The sequence below is a fragment of the Aotus nancymaae genome, unplaced genomic scaffold (assembly GCF_030222135.1).
Source record: "Aotus nancymaae isolate 86718 unplaced genomic scaffold, 86718_ANA_hifiasm-v0.15.2.pri h1tg000040l, whole genome shotgun sequence".
NCBI lineage: Eukaryota > Metazoa > Chordata > Mammalia > Primates > Aotidae > Aotus > Aotus nancymaae.
Window position 1 is genome coordinate 37765712 of NW_026988454.1, and position 27295 is coordinate 37793006.

The following is a 27295-nucleotide window of genomic DNA, read 5'->3' on the forward strand; positions in this document are numbered from 1 at the left end:
TTATTCATTATAATAAAAAGTATGTAATATCTTGTTGACAATGTTGTGGGTTTTTTTGAGACAGGATCTCACTCTGTCATCCAGTCTGGAGTGCACCGGTATGCTCACGACTCACTACAGCCTTGACCTCTTGAGCCCAAGCGATCCTCCCACCTCAGCCTCCTGAGTAGCTAGGACCGCAGGCTTGCGTCATCATGCCCAGCTAATTTTTTTGAATTTTTTTCTGGAGGCAGGGTCTCACTATGTTGCCCAAGCTGGTCTGGAACTCCTGGGCTCAAGCCATTTTACTGCCTAAGCCTCCCAAAGTGCTGGGATTACAAGTGTGACTCACCATGCCGAGGCCCTGTTTACAATTTTTATGTGGGTCATGCTCAATATAAATCTTATTTTTGTTGTTTCCAGTTTTTAATGGCATAAGCAGGCTGCCCTGTTGAACATTTCTTATTTCCTTATGCCCTTTAAGTTGTTTTCCCCGAGCTCTACTTTTATATTTTCTATTTTTCAATTTGAATTCATTCTTACTAAAGGATTAAGAAATAAAATGCAATTATATTCAAAGGGAGCTTAATTTCATGAGTACAAAATGACTGTATTTACATTAAATATGTAAATTAAAATTGTGTTTATATATTTTCAAGAAAGTTATATTCTAAAATATTCAAAATGACATACAAAAATTAAAATGCAAAGTAAAATTATAATTATTAATATAAATTTTAATATAACATTTAAAGGAATCTATTGGGGGAAAATTAATAAAATCTCATTAAATAATTTCATAACAAAAAAATCATTTGCAATAACAGCAGTTGTGGAGCCTCTGATGTTAGTAGTTTTAGGACTTTCCCCCGAGTCAAAAAGGTTCTTTAAAGGAGATCATGCTACATTGTTGCTGTAGGGCTGTTGGGCCCCACAGGGTCGTGGGGTGTCCCTTATGCTGTGCTAAGGTGCAGGATCTGAGAAGTAAAGAGATAGGACACTGAAGAACTGGTGAAGAGCTGCTGGACTCGGGGTGCCATGCAACCAGTGAGTGGAGATCAGTGAGAGCCCCAAATGCCCATAAGCATCTATATTTATTAGGTATAAGCAGGTGGCAGGGTCGTCAGTGAGGGTCATCATCTATAGGTTTAGTAATAGGGCATACATAATCACATGAGTCACTAGTGAGGGGGCCACCCCATTAAGTCACTTGGGCAGAGAAGTAGGCTATGCGCAGTAGGAGGCCATGCCATGCGAAGTAGTAGTACAGAAAAGGGGACCACCCCTATTAGGTTATTGAGGCAAGGAGGTGGGCTGTTTGCAACAGGTGTCGTGCACAACACTTATTATCTGGGGGCTGGAGACTTCAAAGGATTTCTAACAGAAGGATACTGTAAGCCAATGCAGTGGGAGCTGACAGACTTGTGCTCTTCTCTTAAGTTATTTATGGGAGGATGATTTGAGCTAGCACAGAAGCGAGAAAAGACTGACAGGGTGTACAGCCACTGGGACTGGTCACACCAGAAGTGTTCTTCTCCCTCAGTTACTTCCAGGATCTCAGGCCTGAGGCCTACTTTCCACAGGAACTGGATGCAAGGTACTACAACTCCTTTATCCGGAGGAGAGGGTCTTACTCCAAGCCTGCCATACAACATATGCCCTTTCAGGCAGGCACGCCACCGCCTGGATCTTTGGTTCTTGTCCTGGTCTGGCTGTTTTCCCAGGTACTGCTTCTGTTCTGTGACTGCTCCAGGCATTCCTTCTACTACAAACTACGATATGGTTATATGGAAGGATTATATAAATCAGCACTAAATGTGTCAGTACAGCTCCGATTATAATACCTATATGATTATGTAGAAAGATTATATAGAACTAAGTATGCTAGATACAAGTATTAAGTATGATTATATAAGCTAGATATATGTAAGCAGTAAGTTATACTTCAGGCACTAATTCTATAAACTAATATATGATTATATGTAAAGGATTATATAAAGGAAATAGATGAGTAATAACACTATAAACTAAGATATTCTTGAGGCACTAATTGTGCCTGGGGTCTGGACAGTTTTCCTTCCTCGGTGCCCATGGGGGATGTTACCCACAGTTGCCTTATGAACAAGAGGTTGGCTTTTGGGTGTCTAGGAGTGGAGAGTTAAGTTGCCAGGACTCAGTACCAGTCTGTTGACATGTATCTTACTCCTCCTTCTCAGCCATTGCCTGGGTGTCCTTCAGTCCAGAAACCTCCTTTCCAAAGAATAGGCCTTCAGTCTTTTCCCAGGGTGGGTGAGACACAGTGGCCCAGCTATGTGGAACAGAGATTGCTTCTTAAACAGACATTAGACCCACGCTCCTGGCTCTAGCGCTCTCCTTGGCTCCTGCCATGTCCACATTTAGAAGCGGCTGGTGGCACTAGCTGCTGAGCTTTTGGGGATTCTGTTGTATAAATCAGGCTGGTTCTCTGCTTTTCCACCATTGGTTTGGTTTTCTTGGGTCTGTTAAATCCTTTACCACTGGGCCATCTGCTTCCCAGCTTCCAAAATTTTATTGATGGGATCACTTTTATTCTTCTCCTTATCATTTAGAGTTTCTGCTTTCTTGAAAAATAACTTTACTGTTATTTTAGAAAGGATTGTGGGGAGCAGTTAGAGTTATATACATGTTCCATCTGCCATATTTGAACAAAAGTCCCCTATTCTGCTTATTTTATCCACTCTTAGGTTAAGAATGTAAATCTAATCATGTAACTCACCTACTTAAAATTCTTTAAATATTCTTCTGTTTTTCAAAACAAATTAAATTCTTAACAAGACCCCAGAGGCTCCCAGTTCAGTGTCAAGCTCACTTTTCCACCTGTTTGCCACCCCCCTTTCTCCCACCGATTATCCTTGTTCCAGACCACCACCTCCATCCACCCTCAGTTCACCCAGTATTCCAAGCTCTTTCTCAATTCTGAGTCATTGCGAGTTTTATTTCCTCTGCCTGGAATCATCTTCCCTCACTCTTCACTAGGGTAACTTCCCTTCACTTCAACTAATAAGATTTTCATCACACACTAATTCAATGTCCATGTGCCTTACTAAAGTGTATGTGCCAGTAAGGTCTAGATCTTTTCTACCTTATTCACCACCATACTCCCATTCCCGGCTTCTGCCTAGATGCTCAATAAATATTTATAAAGTTAGAATTTAATCAAAGCATGCATTCAGATCAGCTGTCACTGAAGTCATCTCCCTTACTCATGCTATTCTGCTGCATCTTTTCTTGCTTACTTAAGGTGAAGGAGTTAATGGAGCTCACTAATGGGCTTTGGCCAGAGGAGAAGTACTTGTTCTGAAATGTTATAAGCACTGCACTGTCCGTAGACTTGCTTTTCTCACTGCTGAGTTAGAAAGCTATTGAGGGGGTAGGGGGCTTAATGAATGTTTATTGAATGAACAAATGCCTCCTGTAGTCAGAAAAAGTAAAATACAGCAAAGGGCTAGTCTGACCTGGGAAGGGCAATATTAAGGAGTATCTATGAATAAGTCAAGACAAAATGCTAACATCAAAATATAAAGATGTGCCATACTTCTGGGTCAGGAGACATTAAACTGAGAAACATAGGGACAAAATCATAAAACGAACAGCAAGTCAGTTATATAGGGAGAGAGAATAATAAGACTCTTGGTGCTGAAGGAATTATTTGCATTCTGCTGCAAGGAAAGTCATAATATTAACTTTGTAGACTTGTTATAATTACAGATTGTGTATATGGCCTGTTTTACATTTTAGTTTTTTAACAAATAGGATTATATTTAGTTCAGGGGCTACCCAATTCTCATTTTTTTTTTAATTTTTAGAAAATGGCATGGTTTTAGACTACAAGAGGAACATATCTGGAAAGGACCAATAAATGCTCCAGGGAAGAGGTGACAGTAGTACATTTCAGTGGGAACTTGTGAACACCTAGATCTGAAATGACTCACTCTACTTCCTTTCCTACTGATTGTATCTCCACAGCAGATTCAAACACCCAGTGCAAAGAGATTCGTTAGCTTAGATTGCGTCTTGGTGCCCACCAAAAAAGGGTATTTTCCTGATTGTGCTGTGAGGAAGAGAGGTGGATTTGTAAACCCTGGAGCAAGGTTCTGCCTATCCTAGGCTGCTACCTACTGTGCAGAGGAGACCACTGGGTGAAGTCACCATCATCTTGTCTCACCAGGAGACAAATCCTTTAACCAAGGCGTTGGGGAATAAAAAGGAAAGAGAATACATTAAAGTCAGATAGCTGTAAGAATCACTTCAAAGTGGAAATGGCAACACATCTCAAGAAACTCAGAGAAGCATACTGTCAACATTGGAAATTCCAGTGAATTCACTCAGATTTCTCTGAGAAGGACAGAGAATTGCTGATAATCATATTCCAAAAGACCGGAGAATGTGTGTTCACAAAAGATTTGATTGAACTTTATCAAGAACAAATGGGGATTGGTTAATGGGTATAAAAATACAGTTAGATAGAAGGATTAGGTTGTAGTTTTCTGTTCAATAGTACAATAGGGTGACTACAGTTAATAATAATTCCTTGTATATTTCAAGATAGCTCAAAGAGAAGATTGGAAATGTTCCCAACACAAAGAAATGATCAATGTTTGAAGTGAAGGATATTTCAATTATTCTGGTTTGATCATTACATATTGTATTCATGTATCAAACCATCACATGTACCCCATAAATACATACAACTATTATGAATCAAAAAAAATTTTTAAGAGCAAATGAAAGCCTCAATAAATGGGTTGAGAATCTTTTTATTTTTCCCTCAATTACTTTTTGTTTCTAAAAATAGTTTATTTGTAATGTGTGGTTCAGAATGTAACAAAAACTAGTACCCCATCTCTTTGAATTCTCAGGCTCATTATTCATCATTGTTTTCATTGTGCTGATTTTTGGTGCACATTTTAGCCTTCTTTGTGCTGATTGTCCCCTTTCTATTGCCCTCTTTTTTATTTTTAATTTTTATTTCTGTAGAGACAGAGTCTTGCTTTATTGTCCAGACTGGTCTTGAACTCCTAACTTCAAATGATCCTCCTGCTTCAGCCTCACAAAGTGCTTTCTCCTTTAAAAAAATTATATGTGTGCGCAGGGAGACCACCTTTTCTAGAACTGTGTTTTTTCAGGCTTGTGATAATAAATAAGATTAACTAATGCAAGTGTTCATACTGACTTTACACTTAGCCCTGAAGTCCTTGTTTGTGATGGCTATGCTCTTAGACTACAACTTGAAGTGGGAGATGAAAGTTTTTCAGAGACCTGAACTGTGGAAGAATGACCTTCATTTTTGAGACCCATTTTCACTGAGTAAAGATTGTAGTTAGTAGTATAATTTTTCCTCTACATTTTACTTAAATTTTTGGTGATTTTTGTTTTTCTATTTGCTTCCTTCTTTCTGGGGCTCTAATTACGTGTATGTTAGCATGATTCATATTGTTCCACATGTCACTGTGCTCTGTTTACTATTTTCTGTTTTTTTTTTGGTGTCTCTGTACTTCATTTTGAATAGATTATGTTGCTAAGTTTTCAAGTTCACTAACCTTTTATTTTTGTAGTGTCTAATGTACTGTTCACCCCCTCTAGTGTCTTTTTCATTTCATATTTTGTGTTTTTCATCTTCAGGAGCTACATTCCATTTTTTTTTACACTTTAAATTTCTCTCCTCATCATGATTCTACTATCTGTGACATATTTATAATAGATATTTTAACATCATTTTCTGCAAATTTCATCATCTGTCATTCCTTTTGTTTCTGATTTCTTTTGTAACTGATTTTTTCTTATGATTTTGAGTTACATTTTCCTTCTTCATATCAAGTGAGCTTTAATGGGATGCTAAATGTTGTGAATTTTATGTTGTTGACTGCTGGATTTTGTATTTGAAAATACTCTGGTTATTTTCTGGAGAGCAATCAAGTTTCTTTTGGAGTAGCTTATTGCTTTTGAGATTTGTTTTTAAGCTCTTTTAAGTTATGTCTAGAGTAGTCATTATTCTAAATTGAAATGAAGGCCCTTCAAGCCTCATATCTCCAATGAGATCCCGTTACTTGGATTGTGAGTATTTAATTCCTGGTTCTGTGAACTTTGGGAATTTTGTCTTACAAGTTGTAAGTAAGTATTCCTTTCTTGAAAGCTGTTTTTGTCTGGCCTTATGGAGTATTCATTCTATGTAAAAACACTTTGATATTCAGGTAAAAAATTCAAGCGTTCTATACTTAGATTTCTGGAGATTTTATCCATGTACCTACCATTTTTGGGTAATCTGCCCCATGAATTCTAGTTGGTTAATCTTTTTATATCTTGAACCTTGGTCTACTCAACTCAGAATAATTGTCAGACTGTTTGGGTTTTCCTAACTACACTATAAGGAATTGCCTCTGGACAGAAAATACAGGTGATGGAAGGTCTAACATCAATATTTTCACTTCAGAAATTCACAGTCCTGTGTGGCCAGTTCTCCAATGTTTGAAAATAGTTTTTCCCCTATTGTCCAACATGGTGACTATAGTTAATTACAATGTATTATATTCTTGAAAATTACTAAGCGAGTAGTGTTTTCACCATAAAATAATGACAAGTTTGTTAGCTTGATTTAGCCATTCTACAAAGTACACATATTCAAAACATCATGTTATACTCAATGAATATATATATTTAAATTAAAAATAAATAATAAAAGATAGTTTTTCTTTATAGCTTTCCATTATTTAAATATCTATGGCTAGAGGTTAAGGCTAGAGGTTAATTGTGGACTGTATTACTCCCTTATAAAAGAAGTAGACTGACGTATATTTACTTTTCATGTTACCATTATATTTCTTTGTATTAATATTGAAGGAGCTTATGTGAAAAAAAATTGCCATAATATATTATCAAATTTTAAAATATATTTGTAGATAATGCATGTCTTTGGGGAACAGAGTGGGAGTGTGAAGGTAGGAAGAGAAGTGAGTTTCACAGTTAGGTGTGTGGTTTCTTAAGGGAAAGAGCATGTCTGAATTATCTTTTTATCCACAGAATAATCATAATGCTTGGCACACAAGCAGCTTCCTAAATACTGTTGGTCAATGAAAAAAGGAAGGAAAAATTAGATGAATAAAAAGGAAAGCTGTATACACAAAAGTAGAATTCTTTTGTCAAATGATATAAAAATATTTTCAAGATCTTGTTACATACTGCCCTTCTGCTTTTTAGAAAAATGGCACCAATTTATGTTACTATCAGCCATAAAAGCATTTCTGTGCAGGCCTGCCAACATTATGCTAAATTATCTTTATGTCTCTAAGAATTGATGAACTGCAAACATTCAAAACCATTAATTTGTACACTAGATGTTCAAAATTCTATGTCAATTTTCTAGGTAGAATTAGGAGCTATTAGTAAGAGATTTTGCCTGGGAAGAAAAGTTATTTACAGAATTATCCCAAGAAAAGTTATTTATGCAATTATCCCATTAACCATTTCTGTATTCAGTGTTTTCTTCAAATCTGTTGTAAAATTCCAGATGACTACGTTGTTTATTAACCTGTGATTAGGCTTTTGTTCTTTTAACATGAACCACCATTTATTGGCCATGTTATATAATTTTGTCCTGATCTGAGGCCATTAAAATGCCTTCAGAAATAATATCAAAATATTTTATATGTTTATAAAAATGTAGATAAATTAATAATTTTAAATACAATGTAAAAAGATAAAAAGAAAGTTGAAGGTTTTCTGAAAATAGGGCAGTCTACATAAACTAAAAATCTGTCATATAAAAATACATAGAAATGATGGATAAAAGAGAGTGTATATAATTTAAAAATATATAGCTATCCTAACAAACAAGTGAGGGAAATCTCCAGAGGACAAAAATATAAAGAGAACTGTACACAACAAGATTAAGTATAAGTTGATACTTCAGCCTTCTGAGAGGGGCATGTGAATCTTGATGAACTAGAGGCTTGGAAATTAACTGAGCATAATTTCATGCTGAGATAGCACGTAAGAAACTGGGTCTAAAGAAAGATAAGCAATTGAAGTTATATGCATACATAGAGAAGAGTAGACTAAAAATTATCTGTCCCTAGCACAGGTAGGTGTTGGGGAAAACTTTTAGCCTTCCAGGGATGTAGTTAAAAAAAATCAAGAAACAAAAACATTTCTTATAAACTTATAATCATAAACCCAATCACACAGCTTTCAGGTTTGAATTTTCATCATCTCTGTAGTCTGGTAACTGCATCTCTGTAGTCTGGTAACTGCATAAATTAACACAAATTTTATTACTGGATTAATGATAATCCTGTTGTATGTCAAATTAGATCACATAGGATTCTCACTATAAAATCCTGGGAAGATAAGTTTACAATCTAAAATTCTAAAACACACAGAAACAATGCCCCATAAAAAAGTCATCAGGGGGAAAAAATGATATGATTAAACCCGAAGAATAACTTAAAGAATAAGACTATCAGCCACAAACTATAAAATGATTATGTTTAAATTGTTAAAGTAGTATATACTAAACAAACAAGAATATGATAAAGGTATAAGTCACCATGAAAGTTACCAGGTAATTTTAAAAACAAACAAAAAAAAGAATTTGTAGAAAATAAATCCATAGTCACTAGATTTTTTAAAATATTGAATAGATAAACATATGATTATATTTAGAAATGCAATTAGTGAATTTGTAAATTATACTGAGAACATCAGAAAGCAATACAATATAAAAAATAGATAATGTGGCCAGGTGTGGTGGCACGTGCCTGTAGTCTCAGCTACTCGGGAGGCTGAGGCTGGAGGATCTCTTGAGTACAGGAGTTCTGGGCTGTAGTGCACTATGCCGATCGGGTGTCTGCACTAAGTTTGGCATCAATATGGTGACCTCCTGGGAGCAGGGGACCACCAGGTTGCCTAAGGATGGGTGAACCAGCCCGGGTCAGAAACAGAGCAGGTCAAAACTCCCATGCTGATCAGTAGTGGGATTGAGCCTGTGAATAACCTGCACTCCATAGTGTGGGATCGCGCCTGTACTCCAGCCTGGGTAACATAATGAGACCCCATCTCTTTTTAATAAATACATTAATTTTTTAATATAAAAAAATAAAAAATAATAAAAATAAATAATGTGAAAGAAAAATGAACAGACGTGAAAGGTAGAATGAGAAAGTTCAACATACATATTACTGGTTTTTCATGAAAAGACATTAGAGAAAATAGAAGAGAGGTAAATTTTATAAATGCTGTAAAATAGTAGTTTCCAGAATTTAATGAAGATAGAACCCGAGATTCATAAGTCAAATCAAGTAATCAACAGGTTAGAAAAACTACAAATACACTTAGATAAATGACTGACTATCAAAGAGAAGATATTAAGCAATGAGGCAAAACAAAGACTTATAACAGCATCAAGAGCAGTGAGAAGACAGTGATATAACATATTGGAAATATTTAGAGAAAATAACTAAATTTTATACCCAGATAAACTATCATTCAAATGTCAGGTTAAAATGAATGGCTATTAAGATAAATAAAACATGAGGGAAATTACAAATGGAGCTGAATGAATTATTAAGAAAGGTACTTCAGGGAGGAGAACATTAGTTTCAGGAAGAAATGAGATGCAAGAAGTAGAAAAGAACTTTTTACATGTTGATAAATCTTATAAACAAGAGATTAAGTGTATGAAATAGTAATATGTATGATGACTGCATTGTAGCTATAAAAACAAGGGAATATAAAAATGCTGCCACAATATTAGTATGTAAGGTGGGAGGTACATCAAAAATAGAGTTCAATCATTCTTCAGAACCACGAAAGAGAGTAATTAAAAAAAAAATTTTAAGTTTCTTTTTAAATTTACATAAAGCAAATTCACTCTGTTATGAACTGTAAGTTTTAAAAATTATTATTTTATTTCTTAAAGACAAAGTCTCACTCTGTCACCACAGGTGCAGTGGTGTGATCATAGTTCACCGCCATCTTGAACACTTGGGCTCAAGTAATTCTCCCACCTCAGCCTCCCAAGTAGCAGGGACTACAAGCATGTGCCACCACACCTGGCTTGTTGTACATTCTGAGTTTTGACAAATGCATGTAGTCATGTAATCACACCACCATCAAGATACACAACTTTTCATTGCCCCCTAGATTCCATTGTAACTCTTATTGTAGCCTGTCCCTCCCCTCACTCCTAACCATAAACATCCACTGATTTAACAGATCACCATTCCTGTAGTTTCATCTTTTCTGGATTGCCATATAAGTGGAATCATACAGATTGTACCCTTCTTAGTCTAGCTTATTTCACTTAACATATGCAAATGAGATTTAGCCACTGTATTGATTACATCAATACTTCAGTAGATTTGATTCCTGAACAGTAGTCTTTATCCAGTTATTCCAGCATCTGGTCATCTCAGAGTTGGTATCTGTAGATGACCTGTTCCTTTACTTGGTTAGAGTTTTGTGATACTTTTCATAACATGCATTTTATCACAGGCATTTTGAGTATTATATTGTGACTCTCTCGGTCCTGTTAAAATCCTGTGGAGAATGTTGACTGATGTCAGCAGTCAGTCAGCATTCAGACTGAAAGTTCCATCTTAGACTATGGTTTCACTGTCAGTTCATTTCTCAAAGCTGTGCTATGCTGTGAGTCCACCCTGTGCATGGGCCAGTCTACGAATTTGTCCCTGTTTTAGATCATAGTTACATTCTCAAAGCCTTTGCTGTGCTTCTTGGGTATGTTTTGTACATGCACAGATAAGCTATAAGTAGGGGCTCGTGTCAGAATTTTTTGTATAACTAGAGAGTTCTCTTTCTCAGCTCTCTCATTTGAGGGATTTCTCCCACATTCTCTGACTCCTAAAGTTCCCTTTTCTCAATTCCTCTTGCCAGAAAATTGGTTCTGCTAAGCTTCTGCTATCATAATTACATGTTCAATTTCCTTTAAATCTTTTGATTTATGTAGGGGTTTAAACATATTTCCTAACGTTGACCTACATCCAGTGAACTCCACTTGGTCATAATATTTTACACCAGTAATGCTTTGTTAAATTCTATATGTTAATATTTTCTTACAATTTCTGCATGGTATGATTTTATTTTTATCCCTTCCCAAATCTCATATCTAATTGTAATCCCCAATTTTGGAGGAGGGACCTGGTGGGAGGTAATTGGATCAAGGGAGTGGACTTCCCCCTTGCTGTTCTTGTGACAGTGAGTTCTCATGAGAGCTGGGTGTTTAAAAGTGTGTTGCACCTGCTGCTTTGCTCTCTTCCTCCTTCTTCAGACATGTAAGACGTGCTTGCTTCCCCTTTGCCTTCCACCATAATTGTAAGTTTCCTGAGACCTACCCCTAGCCATACTTCCCATACAGCCTGCAGAACTGTGAGTCAATTAAACCTCTTTTCTTTATAAATGATGTCTCCTGTAGTTCATTACAGCAATGAAAGAACAGACCAATACACTGCACTAATAGTTTCTCTCTGTCTCTCTCTCTTTCTCTCTCTTTCTCTCTCTCTCTGTCTCAGTTATCTTTGTCAGCTTTTGGTGTTATCATTGCTAAGGTGATTTTTGTAAATGAAGTTAGATACTGTGATGATTAATTTTATGTGTCAACTGGGCTAAGTTATGGTGCCTAGACATTTGGTCAAATATCAATATAGATTTTTCTTTTTAGATATGATTAAAATTTAAACCAGTCATAGACTTTGAGTAAAGCAGATTACCTTTCTATAATGTGAGTGGATCTCATCCAATCAGCTGAAGGCCTTAAGGAAAAAACACTGGCTGTGCACAGTGGCTCATGCCTGTAATCACAGTACTTTGGGAAGTTGAGGTAGAAGGGTCACTCAAGCCCAGGAGTTGGAGACCAGCCTAGGCAACAAAGTGAGACCTTGTCTCTACAAAAAATAAGCAAAATTAGCTGTGTGTAGTGGTACAAACCTGTGGTACCAGCTATTCGGGGGCGCTGAGGTGGGAGGTTCTCTTGGACCCAGGAGATTAAGGCTGCAGTGAGCCAAGATTGTGCCACTGCACGCCAGCCTGGGCCACAGAGCAAGACTCTGTCTCAAAAAAGAAACAAAGAAAAACAACAACAACAACACTGAAGTCCCCCAAAGGAGAAAGAATGCTGCCTCCAGATTGAGATATTAGATATGAGTCTCTGGCCTGCAAACCTGCCCTGCAAAATTCAGACTTGTCATCCCCCACAATTGTGTGAGCCAATTCCTTAAAATAAATCTCTCTGTCTTTCTCTTTGATTCTTTTTCTATCTACTTGAGGCATTTATTTAATGCTTGATATTGACTAAATAATTTTATCTCTCTATTCTTCCACTCCCAAACTCATTCAATTCAAATAATACCTTTGACATAAATTGAGCCCTTAAATCAAAATGTCAAAGAAATGGATCTTGTTGATATATACTTAAGGACAATAAACTTTTGTTGTATATTTCAGTCATTTTTATTTCATTTTTTCATGTTATTAAAATTTGTGTGAAATGGACAGCTTACTAGTATAACTGCTTAATGTACTACTTCTCAAAAAAAGGAGGATTTTTCCTCTAGAGATTTTTGGAGGATTTCCAATTCCTAGTGACTTTAAAAAGCCCACTTTTAGAAACTAGTTACTCTACAGGTGTGCTATATGTCAATTTCCACAGCTGCCATTTTCCTTCTCTTTACAAGGAAAACAACAGCTTCCCTTTATGCTACCTAAATTTGTACAGACCTAATGCTCTCAGACCAAGTGAATCTTTTAGCACAGGATACAATATTTATATATTCAGTACCACATTTTCACAAATGTTTGGTAAATACATAATATGTGCCAGGAGCTATGCTACACATGAAATATAAAAATTATGCTTACTTTTGAAACACACATCATCTACTAATGGAAGGGACAAGTGAGTAAAGAGAAAATTTCAATGCAAAGTTGTGATTTTGACAAAAGGATTGTGTCCGTTATTAATTTATTACTTCTCAGCTCCAAACCCATTCTTTTATCGCCTGTTAGTGACACTGAAACTTTCTCTTGCCAGCAGGCATTGTCAGTAGAGGGCGCTAGAGGGACACTGCAGGAGGAAGGGAAGTCTTCCCGGTTCCGGTGTTTTATTTCCAGTATTCTTCCCTGCAGCACTGGACTGGCATTCAGGACACACAGTGGCGTTCAGTCAGGGAGTATCAGCAGCAGCACCACTGTAGGAGTCTTGCAGTGGTTCCAAAAGTGCTTCAGGAGGCTTTCCAGTAGTGAGAAACAGCAGTACCTCCCAAGGCAGTTTCCAGGGGAGTGCTGTAATAATCATCTTAGCGGGCTCTCCAGGGGGAATTCAGTGGCATCTCATTCTCCGAGCAGCAGCTTCTGGATGAGCTCTGCAGTCACGCCAGCTGGCTTCATATAAGTATGTTCAGTGGCACACTGCTGCAGGTAGATTCTGGTGAGTTCTGTGGGTGCCCAAAGAGTTCAGCAAAACCTCTTACAGGTGACTCTGATGGTTTTCTGGTGATTCCAGTCAGTTCCCAGCCAGTTCATCAGCAGCCCAGCAGGTAGCTCCCCAGAAAATCTCTTCAGCATCCCAGAATGCAGTGTCCTGCCTACTAGCTTAGCCCATCGGCACCTCAGCAGGAGACTTAAAACTTTTGAGTATCAGCCTGCAGACCGTGGACCACCTCTGGCCTGGGAAACCCAGTAAACTTCTCCACCATTTGGAAGAGAGAAACCACTCCAAAAACTCTGAGTCCCAGTGTTGAGGAGAGCCTCCTTCCTTGGGCAACCTCCCTCAGTCTTGTGGTATTCTTTAGAATTTATTTGTATTCCCTTTTTGTAATTTTCTCTGTAGATAATGATTCTTTATGGTAAGCATTCTCTTCTCAAATTACTGTGTGGTTTCTGTCTCCTTATTGGATAATAACTGATACAAGCACTATTTATTATATCTTGACCATAGATAAATGGATTTACCCTAAATTGATAGTACATAGAACATTACAAAGTATAACGAAGCGCCAAAATACCTGTATTTAGGTGCTTTTCCTCCTTGCTTAATAATGCGTATTACACCTTAAATAATCACAGGTTTTTCTAATCTCCTTTTTTCCTCGGTGACCACTATTAATCTTCCTTTTATCTGAAAAAAAAATATACCTGAGAGATTCATTTTTTATGTCACCTAAAAATGAATGTTGAAGAAATAGTAGAGTGTATCATACCAGTCTGAAATCATTTTCTCCAGCCCAAACTGAAGTGCATTATAAATTTAACTCCACGTTTAATCATCCACTTGCCTTGGGGATTAAATTTGTGAAAAACTGGTATTAATCAGCAAATGCTCCACTTCACTACCTCATCAATGCTGAAATTTCAGAATCAAACTTCTTGGTGGAAACACATTGATCTGTAGAAGAAGCCAGGTGAGTATGACTGAATTATACTTTTTAAAAATATTAATCATGGAACAGTATCTTATATCTTATGAAAGCAAGTTTTCATTGACTTTATGGGGTGTATTATTCCTATTCCTTTTTTAAGGAGTTGCAAATAGAGTTCTGAGGCAATATATTCCAGAATGCAGTTCAGTAACCAGCAGCAGTCTACTGGGATCATACTATGGAAAACACACAGTGGGACAAAAAGATGAATCCAAGTCCTTCCCTTAAGGAGTTTATATCTAGCAGAGAAGAGGTTCATGTAGATGACAAGTAGAATTTAGGACAGACTGAATGAGTAATAAATAAAGAGTATGGCAGCCATGAGCAAGTGCCTTCCTACCCTCCAACTGCAGGGAATGTAACTGAACAAGGTTCCCTGATGACAGGCATCACATTTTTATACTGAAACCAAGCTTCCTGTAGACTGCTCCCAGCCAATGACTGAGAGTGGCAGCCATACTAGGGCAGCCTGTTTCTGGAAGAAGTCAGACTCCTCTGATGAAAGGCTGGCTTGAGGATTTACCACCGCTGAACTTTCTTGATAACCATCCTGCACCCAGCTTCCTTCCCTCTTCTCTTCTTCACTCAGGGTCGTACCTGCATCATAGTCTGATAGTTCCCCCAGCATCCCTTGGCTCTCTTCATTTTCTCTCCCACACATTTCCTCAGACATCATTGTTGCAGTTTAATTCCATCCTAGCTGCTCTGCCTCCTGGAGGATCCAGATGTACACACACAGGTACAAGCAACATGTATGAAGATATAAAAAGAAATACTAATTTTGAAAATCTATCTCAAAGGAACTCTCTTTTACTCTGGATCTTGAAGAGTTGAATTTCAGTAGGAGAAAATGCAGGACAAAGGCAGGCTGGCCTGTAGGATAGCAAATGACATGGTGGGAGCAAGCAGCCAAACGTATACAGTGTCAAGTGCATACCAGAATATAATGGGAGACAAAGGTCCCAAGACAGAAGGGGCCAGGAATAAGCTCTCGAATGCTATACACAAAATTTAGTTTATTCTTAATCATTTCAGCATTTTGAATAAGAAAGTAAAAAAATGCATATCTCAGACAAGAGGCTTTTTGACTGTAAGTAGAAAACCCAATTCAAGTGGTTTCTAAGCAGATTTTATTGGCTCACAATCCAATAAATCAAGAGGTAATGTAGATCAGTTTAATTATGTCACCCAAGAGCCCATTGTTTCTTATCTCTGCTCTTCACTTTGTACAATATTAACTTCTTTTCAAGGTGTAAATATGGTTCCTAGTAATGTTAGGCGCTGTATACTTCCTTGTTTAAATATAAGACATAAGAGAGAAACTCAGAAATCCACTAAAGAAAAAGGAAGCAGCTTTCTGAAGTCTGCCGCAAGCTTTCCTGGCCTTTTCATCTGTTAAAATTGGGTTACATACCCATTCCTTAACCAATGAATGGCAAGAGTTTGGTGTTGCTATTAGATCAATGAGAATCAGACCAGACAACTTTTCCTTGAGCAAATGGACTGTTTGGGGATATGAACAGATAAAGACTCAATTTGGGATCTATTAGAAGAAAGTTAGGCCGACTCTCTCAAGACAATCAACAGTGTTCACTGTGTCAGCTGAAGAATGATGAGGTTTGTAAATTTAGAAAGGAGAGCTTTAGTTCTCATAAAGGACCACAGCCCGCGGGTGGCCATTCTGACAGGCTGGGAAGTATAGCTTCTGGTCAAAAGCTGGAAACAGGCATTTGAGAGGGGGCAAAGGGAAAAGGAGTTTATGTTGTGTGGGGTAGGCACATATATTCAATATGAATATATTCAATAATCTATGAGAGGAGTCATGAATCCTTATGAATAGAGAAGTGTGTGCATATGCAATTGAGCTTCATGCCTCTTCATGAGTCCCATCTACAAAAAATGGCAGCATTAGCGTGATCTGAGGGTAGAGTTTCTGGCTCTCTGATGTCAAAAGGTGAAACAGAGGACATCAAAACCCTCATCGCACATCTCTGTAGACTGGCCAGAACCACTGTATAGCTGGTGGTCTCTTATCAGGAAGATGTGCTGGTCAGTTGTTTTGTTGAAACTGCAAAGGGCAGCATCAGGCATTTGGCTGATATCAGTGGTAGAGTCTTTTAAGAGGACTTGCTTCTGTTTCACCCTTCGCGATGCAAGCCTAATGGCAGTTAGTGAGGGAGGGGATATAACAAGGGGTCTAACCTCCCATCCCAGCGTGCCTGGGAACTCAGTTTTCAAGGTTTCTCTGGGGTCCTCTTGGCCAAGATGTGGGGTCCATTAAGTCAGTGGGTGACTTAGAATTTTATTTTTATTTCTCAATTGTAATGGTAGAGGACATTTTAGGAAGATACTTTGGGGTTTCTTTTGGAAGAAGGATTGAAGAGTAAAAAAACAAGGTGACTACTTACACAGAAATGCAGCAGTCACAAGAAGTGATAACTATTGTTACAAGTAGTGACAATGAGATGAATGAATGAATGAATGGGAAAGAAACCTTAACTTTTTTGGAAAAACAAGAAGGGCATAGAAGTAGAAAAATGTGATGTCAAGGTATTCAAAAGAGGAAAGAATTTTGTAGAGGAGTGAGACAGAATAGCAGGGTTTAAGCCCAGGATTTGGCATTGTAGGGGCCAAGAGAAAACAGCTCTTTTGCCCCTGAAGGTTCACTAAAATAGTCAACTCAAGGAAGGCAGATTAGTTGAAGAAGAAGCATCCAAAATTTATTAATATGTACGCAAGAGAACCACAACATGATTACATACCGGTCAATAGGTTTCAAAGCTTATATACCACCCTGAAAAAACTGGTTACAGAAACAGGAAGAAGAGGAATTCTGTTAAGGGGCAATAGGATTACTAGGGCATATCAGTCAGTTCTTACACTGCTGTAAAGGTATTACCTGAAACTGGGTAATTTATAAAGGAAAGAGGTTTGACTCTCAGTGCCATATGGCTGGGACAGCCTCAGGAAACTTACAATCATGATGGAAGGTGATAGAGAAACAGGGGCCTTCTTCACAAGGTGGCAGGAGAGAGAAATGGAAGCAGGGAAAACGCCAGATGCTTATAAAACCATCAGATCTTGTGAGAACTCACTAGCACGAGAAAGCATGGGGGAAACAGCCCCCATGATCCAATCACCTCCCTCCCTCAACACGTGGGGATACTCACGCCTGTAATACTAGCTCTTTGGGAGGTCGAGATGGGTGCATCACCTGAGGTCAGGAGTTCAAGACCAGCCTGGCCATCATGGTGAAACCCCATCTTTAAAAAAAAAAAAGAAATCACGTGGGGATAATTAGAGATGAGATTTGGATGAGGACACAGAGCCAAACCATATCAGAGGGAGAATGAATGAATCTGGGAACAGAAATTAACTTGTGAATAGTTCACTTTGGAATCTGAATGATCTTGGGAGGCAGGCATTATCTTGTGAAGGGTCTGTTCAGGTATGTTTATGTTTTCGGTCCTACCAAGGGGGGAAGAAAACAAACCACTATTCTCCTTGATGGATCCAGATCTTAAACAGATAAAGGAGCTTCAGATTCATCCTGTGTTTTGGGAGAGATGATTAGAGGTTGGGTAGGAAAGGTCAGACCTTGAGGCTCCTTCGGTCCAGCATGTAGAAGTGCCATATTTTGAGATCTTGGTTTCTGAGCCCCAGTGGCATCAAGTCAACTTGGAATTGGCTCCTGCCTTTAACTTCAGCTATATTTTCTTGGAAAAGGTACTCCTGTGGACTTAGGCTGTAATCTAGACTGGTTAAGTACTGCTGAACTTTGACACCAAACAGGATGGAATTCACACACATTCCACCTATTAGCTATCTTACCCTGGGCTCCCAAAGCCTTGGTTTCATCAGCAGCTAAAGATCATATTCTCTGTACTTGTCCATTACCAATTATTATTTGTGGGCCTGTATGCTTTTGATACTAGCAAACACGTTATTATACACTATAAAGTCAAAACATAAGATTGTGATAAATGCTGCTAAAAAATGCTTCATGTGATAATTAAATGTGATATTTCTAAAGAATTTAGTGGTGCTTGACAAAGAATAAGGTACAAATAAGTGACAATTATGATTTCTGTCATCAAAACAGATATTCATGGCTTTGGTGATTAGGACACCTTGAACAACCCTTGAGAACCAGGTTCATTGAAGTATAATAAATAGCAAGAAAAAATGGTAGATGGTAAATGAGGTAGATGGAATAAGAAATCTCTGCTGTGAAATTGAATGAGTCTGTGGGGCCCGTGGCAGGAGCAGTTGTGTCTCCCCACTTTTGCTTCTATTTTTGTTCAGGACAGAGAAGTAGGGATTAAAAACTGTAATAGCCCCACCCTAGTTATCAGGTCTGCATCTTCCTTTCCAGTTATGAAATCTTTCATTTGGTTATATTGAAAAGGTTCTTTCTCTTTCTGCAATCACTTCCTTTAAGAGATGTTCCTGGATTAACTCTGTCAACTTTCTAAATGGTCATTACAATAGAAGAACTTCCTCCTGTGTCTCCATGCAATCTTGATCACATGTGAAAAGCAGTAATTGCACAGATGTATATAATTATACAATTGAAATTGTATGTATAAAATTACACGTAGAGATGCAAAACACCAGCATTCTCTCTACCCTTAAGAAATTCAAAGCTGCTGGTATGGTCAGATATGATTCAACTAACGGCAATGAAGAAAGTATCACTGAAAAGGCACAGGGAAAGGGAGCCAGAGTGGGCATGTTCTGGAGTCAGGAGTTACTCAGATAGCTCTTGAGTCCTAAAAGCACAGAAAGAAGGCCAGGTGTAACTGGCTCACACCTGTAATCCCAGTGCTTTGGGAGGTCGAGGAGAGAGGATCACTTGAGCCCAAGAGTTTGAGACCAGCCTGGACAATATGGTGAGACTCCGTCTTTACTAAAACAAACAAACAGACAAAAGAGCCCAGAGTAGTGATGTGTGCCGGTAGTCCCAGCTACTTGGGGGGCTGAGGTGGGAAGACTGCTTGGGCCCAGGAGGTTGACGCTGCACCAGCTAGCACTTGTCTCAGCTGTGTTTGTGCCACTGCACTATAGCCTGGGCAAGAAAGCAAGGCCCTATCTCAAAAAAAAAAAAAAAAAAAAAAAAAAATAGCCAGAGGATGGGACAGAGAAAGAAGGGAGAGAAAGAGGGGACTTTCCTGCCCCAAGGAACTGGATTCATGGGCCAGGCCAGAGAGACACCTGGTAGGGACTCAAGAAATACCTGACTTCCATCTCACCTGTGTTCTGTGTGGCCTCTCACAGGCCCAGCTTTTAGACTCTCTTTCAGCTGTGAAAGCCTCTGGCTAAAATTTTTTCAAAATGAAATAATTTTGTTATCTGCAAACCACGGAGAGTTAATGTTATTGGTTTCAGTAGTCACTGAGGCAGCATGCTATGAATCAGGCTCAACTTGGAGAGTAGCATCTTAGAGGGCTGAAAAAAGAGAAGAAAAGGAGGCATAATACAAATATTAAAATGTAAATCGTACCTAAACGCCATTTGCTTAGTATTGTACACCTAATATATAGTGTATTTCTATTTTCAAATAATTGACTAGCCCAAAATAGCTGAGAAGGTCAAGAGTTAGTATAGGGGTACATACCAAATTCAAGAACTTCAGCTTTCCTGTAAGCGCCACTAACAGATGATCTAACAAACCCACCAGTTCACCAATTCATCATCACAGGAACATTTATGGAGTACTGGCCATCCACCAAGCCTCTAAGAAAAGATTTGTGTTTACCCTCATGAATCAGTCAGGCATTCTCTGCTTGCATTGAGCTTACCATCTGGAAGACTTAAATTTCAAGATGTATGATATAATATAGATTAACATTTAAATTTCAAAACTGGCGTAATTACTTTATAAAATATTTGTTTTAAGAAAGTTGTTGTCTAGTAGGAAGCAGATTATGATTGTACAGATACAATTAATTTGTGGCATATTGCCTAGATCTTCAAATACAAGGCAATTCTATGCTTAATCCTCGAGGAACAGTGATTTGTTAGGATTAAACCCTTTCGCAGTTTACATCACAAGCTTGATCCCAGAGGCAACATAATTGGGCAGGGAGAAAGCTGAAGACTAAACGCTGCTGGTAGGTTTCAAACATCTCTATCATCCTATCAATAAAAATATTTCCTAAGTGCAGAGCAGTGTATCCTTAATCTGTTTTTTAAATTTCATTTTTGCGGTGGAGAAGGGGCGCGGGGGTACGGAAGACATCATTTCCAAATTTAAGGTATTACCTTCACCAAATCGCACCCTCGTGCCCACTCCTTCATTCGCCCTTTTCAAATCAACAGAAGTCAACTGTTGAGGGGCTCTGATAACAGCAGCTGGGAAGAAGCCGAGCATGCTCAGTGGCTGGGGCCGCTTTCTGAGCACATAGCAAGCTTTGGTTTGCACCAACACCGGCTAGCACTTGTCTCGAGGAGCTGCCGGGCTCGTGCACAGCTGATGCCTGTTCCTGGAAAGCTGATCTTCTCTGCCCAATAACATGCGGCTCTCGCACGGTCAGCTGCAGCGGCGCAGCAGCAGAGGCACTGGGAGTCCGCGGGCTGCGGCTGCTCTGCCCGCTCAGCGCTCGCACGCGTCTCCCGCTCCTCGTGCCCACGCTTCAGCCCAGTCCTTCCAGCAGCTGCTGGATGAATGAGCAGAAATGACAGGATTGTGGTTAGTCGTGAAGGGCTCGTAGATGCCACAAAGTAGGTGTGTCACGGAAGAAAGTGCTTAGGGAAGATTCTTGCAGGAACTCTATTTATCGCTTTTCATCACTTCTTGGGACCCTGGCGTTCTTTGCTCTCCACCTGCGGAAGACGGTTACAGTAGTAACAGAGCTGGTTCAATGCTTTCACCTCCGGTAAGGACAGCATCTTTGCATGCTTTTCTTTTTGCAATGCATATCCGCTTTAAAATGTACAGCTGGGAAAGGTCTTTAGCCTTGCTTTCACTCTACTAGTTTGTTCTTCAGACTGGAGAAGAGGACTTTGTGTGATTTAAAAAAATCTTTTCAGGTTAGGATTAAAGACAAGCAATAGTGTTCTTACTAAGCTGTCTGTCTTGACTCTAAAATTTACTTGGTAGAATTTTGCCTTGAGCCTAATATTTAAGTCTCTATTTGCAAGATGAGGTTAAGAGTACTTTGTTTTCTATTTTTAAAAATAATTCCTGGGATATCCTTGAAAAAGATACTTTATGCCTGTCGGTAAATTGATATCATAATTGATAGCCTTTTCGAGACTATTATAATTTCAGTTACAGCCAGGAGAGGATAATAATATTGAAATTCACATCAACCTTGGTCAGCATCGAACTTAGGCTGACTAGAGGGAATAGTCACACTATGATTATCTGGTTATTTGCTAAGAAATAACAGCACAACCCCAAACGTGTTCAGGGTTTACTCTTGAAATAAATACGAGACACAAATTTAAACAAGAATTTAAAATTAGCTCTCTTCATCTTTGTGTGCTGAGCAGGATGACTTCTCCAATCAAGCATTGGTTTAAAAGTAAAGAAATATTTTCAAACATTTGCAAAATAACATTTCTGATGGAAATTGTGGAAAGTCAACATCTTCATATGGCTCCTCATATAGAAGAAAAAAGTGTAAGAAAGGGGTCTGTAAAAAATGAATCCAAGAGCAGCTGCATAAACATATTTAACTCTGTGCCACCAAAGAAAACCGGTCCAAAATGTCAACTAATCATAGCTACAATTTCCATTGCTATTTATTTGGCTAGCAGTGTTAAGAGAAAGCACTTTCCCAAGTAAATCTTCAGTTAATAAGATAATAGTAGGTCTATAAGTATTGTCTAACGTTCAGTAATTGTAATCAAATGGGACAGAAAAATGTCTTCTTCCTAGTTTAATATTAGACTTGCTTCATGCTTAAATATACACTTATTTAAAACAACTCAATAATAATAACTGTCTTCTTTCTCTGAGGCATCAAAGGATTTTTTTCTTATCAAAACCAAAATAAAACGAGGACAAATCTTGCAGTGAGGCAGAGGAAGAAAAAAGACAAGGAAATACTTGTTGAGTGGTGACTACTTGACTGAAAAAAAGTTGTAATTTCTGGACGGTTGATTGCTTTTAAAGCCTTTTTGTAAACATAATTTAGCATTTGTGATGCATTCCCTGGCAGGCCCATTTGACCATGAATAAGTGACAGTATCTTTATAGACAAACTGTAAAATACATTCAAAATGTGCCTTATAACTGATAATCCAAGCCTTCACTGATGTACTTGCTGTTTTCCATAGCTTTCCATGGGAGATCGTCACAGGTCTATGAAGGCAACCTGAAATTCAGGCAGGTGCATAAGGCAGGGAAGTTGTGTCTCAGCCCTGAAAAGAGTTAATTAAAGATGATTGGAACCAGCCAGGAAATTCTAACAACGCTAGAAGAAGGAGACAAACCTGAGGACACAGCTCCAGTAAGAAAGGGTGAGGGGTCAAGCTTGTATAGGGCTAGAAATTCCTATTTCTAGTTTGTCCTGTAGGGACTAGAACCCACATACATTCAGTCAACAAGCTTTGTTCTACAAAAGGACAAAGTTCTCTGAAGTCTGATTACTTGCCCAGAATCTTGGAAAAACCCATTTCTTCCTTTTCTAGGTGTCAGCACCCCAGCATGATTAGTAAACACTCCACTTCCTGAGCCCTCAGTGGACTCAGGGAAAGACAAAAGCTGTCTGTGGTCTCTGATGTTCATAGTTTGACATCTGATCTTTGCCTGTTCGTGCTGCTAGCGGCTCGGGTCCCACCCAGGTGTCCCTTAGTGAAATTACATAAGAAGTGCCCTTCTCAGAAGCTCTCAAAGACCCAGGATTTTACTGAGGAAAAACTGTCTTCCATACCCTTGTCTCTGTCTCTGTGTCGGTCTCATTGTCTGGGATGGTAAGTCCCTAACCAGCAATGATCATTCCTATTCTTGTTAGACATAAAATGTGTTCTAATGCTGAGTTCCACACTCAGCAGTCACCTAGAGTAGTGCCTTAATGATCAGTCAAAAGAAGAAAACAAGAAAAAGTGATTTCTGCATTTGAATATCCAAAAGAGAGACTGTTCTGTTCCTTTCTCTCCTTCTTTCCTCTGTCACCCAATTATGACACAATGAGGAGTAAAACTATTTCAGGGCAAGACATTATGTTTCCCATTTTAAGGGGTGAGAATCATGGTGAGTCCATCCCATCCTCAATCCCAGACCCCCATCCACCCTTCATGTCTCTTCTGTATCAGATAGAAAACAACTGAGATTTTATAAGCTCCCTTAGAGGGAGTTAGTCTGTGAAGCGCATGCTTGGAATATAATGAATTCCCTTTTAACAATTAAATAGTACTAGAATTTCAGTTCTAATGTGTTTTCCCTGCTTTTAGATTCATTAAGTAAGAACTGTTGGGTGACTCTTTAATCTCTACTGATATATATATATATATATGGAGAGAGAGAGAGAGAGAGAGACAGAGACAGAGACAGAGAGACAGAGTCTCACTCTAGTCACCAGTGCTGGAGTGCAATGGCACAGTCTCGGCTCACTGCAACCTTCACCTCCTAGGTTCAAGAGATTCTCCTGCCTCAGCCTCCTGAGTAGCTGGGACTGTAGGCATGTGCCCCCACACCTGGCTAATTTTTGTATTTTTAGCAGTGACAGGGTTTCACTATGTTGGCCAGGCTATTCTCAAACTCCTGACTTCGTGATTCGCCCACCTCGGCCTCCCAAAGTGCTGAGATTACAGACTTCTCTGTTACTGCTTTAGAGATGGACTCAACTAGTGCTTAGGATCCGAACATAGTTCATGTATATAGCTTATTTATTCTCAAAACCTGGACCAGAATATATCCCAAGAACGTTCAGTAAAGGGCTATATAATCAGAAATGTTTTTATCTTCATATAAATATTAGTTATATATTATTCCTATTATACCTATTATAACAAAATAACATATAGATAATTGAATATATTAATGAAATGTAGAGCAGGGTGGGATGGCTCATGCCTGTAGTCTCAACTACTTGGGAGGCCAAGCTGGGAGGATGGCTTGAGGCCAGGAGTTTGAGACCAGCCCGGGCAACATAGATCCTGTCTACAAAAAAATTAAAAATTAGCCTGGTGTGGTAGCACATGCCTGTAGTCCTAGCTACTTGGGAGGCTGAGGCAGGAGGATCCCTTGAGCCCAGGAGTTCCAAGCTGCAGTGAGCCATCATCTTGTGGCTGCACTCCAGCCTGCGTGATAGAGCAAGACCCTATCTCTAAAAAAAAAAAAAAAAAATCATCATCATCATCACAATCAAATAGAGAACCTTCTCAGTTATTCCCTCCTTCAAATTTTTCATAACAGTCTAAAAAGAGCTATTCAGCTGTATTTGTATAGTATGATAGGTTTCAGTCTTAGTGCTAGTCACTGATTGGTTTTGATTTAATAAAGAAATTTTCCATTACTTAAATGATTCCTAACTTTGGTTTTAGCAATTTAATGAAAGGATAATTGGTACCTACAGAGAACTGGAAATACTCAAACATTAACTGTGTATAGTCTAGGCAAGATGCCAGAAAAATGGAATTAGTTTTAGGATTGATATATTCATGCCCAAATTGAAGGGATTCTGTGTCATCTTCAAGGGTATAGTTAGCTTTTAGCCCAGCCAGTGACTTTCAGATTGTCACTGCTAGGAATACAATTTGAGAACACAGACATATACTGAGGTTTGAGGCAAAGTCTGGTATTGTTTCTCAGTGATACTGTTTCTGCTAAGTAGCTCAGCAATGGAGGTTAAGTGAGGGCCATGGCAGACATCTTATCAAATGTGAAAGTCCAGTTGGAATCTGAATATTCACATTTCTTGGGGCTATGAACAGCAGACAAAGAAACAGTATAGAGTGTGACTTCCGGTAGGGCACTGAGGGAAGCTCTCTCTGAGGATTTGAACCTGGAATGGAGCTGAAGTCTGGGGACGTGTTCCTGGTTGCTTGGTTTGCTCTAGCAATGGATATAGAGCAGTGTGGTCACACTGGAGGGGTGTGTGTGTGTGTGTGTGTGTGTGTGTGTGTGTGTCATGGTTTAATGGTAGGAATGGAGTATGGGGGTGGGAATGAGGTGGGGACTAGGGTGTGGGGGAGACAAGAGGAAGGAGATAAGTTTAGAGAGATAGGCAAGGGCTATAGAGACTGAATTTTTAAAGTGCAGTGGAACCCACTGGAGGATGCATTTTAAAGGAGCACTGTGGCTGCTATGTGGAGAATGTCAAGAGGGAAAGCTGGAGATCAGGGAAGACGCCATTGCTGTAGACAGGAGATACTGGTAATTTGCACTAAGGAGGTAGCCGTGGAGGTGGAAGCCAGCACATAGACTTCTCTTTTTATTTTTATTTACAAATGTAATGTATTTTCATTATAGAAAACCTAGAAAATACACAGACTTGTCCTCAAAGAAATTAAACCATAATCCCTCCACCCAAACTTAATTGCTATAATGTTTTTGGTATCCTATAGAAAACTAAGAAAATACAGGGACTCGTCTACAAAAGGAATGAAGTATTCTACAATCTTAGCACTCAAACTTACAGGTAATATTTTTGGTATCTGTCCTGTGAACCCTTTTTGACACCAGTGTTGTTATTTTCAGAGAAAATGGTTTATTCTGATAAAACATCTCTTGGCTTAAATAAGCTGGAAAATGTCTACTCTAAGACCGAGTAAGAAAGCTTATGTGCCACAGAGTCACTTCATTTATTTATTAAATATTTTACTGCACACCAGCTACTGGGGCTCTGTGATCTGTGGGGTCTGCTTTTCTCAACCCCTTTCAAAACCTACATTGGCAGCACTACATTCCGTGCAGTTAGGAAGGCTGAATTTTATCCTTTGACCTTCTGTATAAGTTGTACTTGTTCACTATCCTGCTTTAGCAGACACGTGGGCATTAGTACTCTCGTGACATTGGAATCGTCTCACTAGAAGTAGACGAGGAAGAGGCTGAACTTGGGAGGACCACTCTGACTTGGAGTAGACCAGAAGAGGTCCGAAGGCTGACAGGATCAAACTTTTTGGTTTTTTGCTCATAAGTCTTCATCTTTCCAGAAGTACTTATGAGTAAAGGAGGAAGTGGGCTTCCTCCAGACCCCCCAGACAGGGGCTACTTGAAACATAGAAGGGAGAAATCCTGCAATAGTCTCCTTATTGCTCTCTGAGAATGTATTCAACTCTTACTCTGGTTTCAAATACATTCCATTTTATAGATGTGTCATGACATAATTATTAAAAATATTAGTACTGTTTGCATTCTATTTCCAAGCTTTTCGAGTGATTTCATATAACTTACTTTATGAAATAAACATTTAAGACCACCTCTGTATCTTTCCCCAGATGTCTGAAATTCAGGATATCCATAATAGAATACGGTATTTGTCATTCAAGCTTGCTCCGCCTGCTGTATTTCCTGTCTCAGTTAAGTCTGACCTTTTCTAGTCTCTCAAATGATCAAGGAGAATCTTTTTAGCTCTTTCTCTTCCATCCAGCAGGAAAGAATGTCTATGCAAGTTCAGAAAAGCCTTGTAAAACTTTTCCTCTCATCCATTCTACCAGTCCCTACTTTGGTTCAATCAACTTCTATCTTTCACTGGGTCTGTTAAGCATTGCAGAAGGCTATGAAGGGAAGGTACTCATGCTTGTATGTCTGATTAAAAAAAAAAGTTACAAAAGACCAAAGAAATCACCAGCTTGCACAAATGCCATTAAAAGCTTATCCAAAAAATTCTTCTGCAGTGACATCTGCCCAGCAACTGCGGGTTCAGTCTTCGACTGGCATTACCCTTGTTGATTTTTGT

General features: G+C 38.7%; 1 protein-coding gene and 1 pseudogene across 1 annotated transcript in view; one reads left to right on the forward strand and one right to left on the reverse strand.

The window, feature by feature from the left end:
- LOC105721275 (UDP-GalNAc:beta-1,3-N-acetylgalactosaminyltransferase 2-like) overlaps positions 1 to 15120 on the reverse strand; it is a 30097-nt pseudogene extending 14977 nt beyond the window's left edge.
- A 6053-nt stretch (positions 15121 to 21173) lies between these two features.
- ARHGAP18 (Rho GTPase activating protein 18) overlaps positions 21174 to 27295 on the forward strand; it is a 193862-nt gene continuing 187740 nt past the window's right edge. Inside the window, exon 1 of the mRNA XM_064360705.1 lies at positions 21174 to 21322. The gene's annotated coding sequence lies outside the window, so the exon portion shown is untranslated. The remainder of the gene's footprint in view (positions 21323 to 27295) is intronic.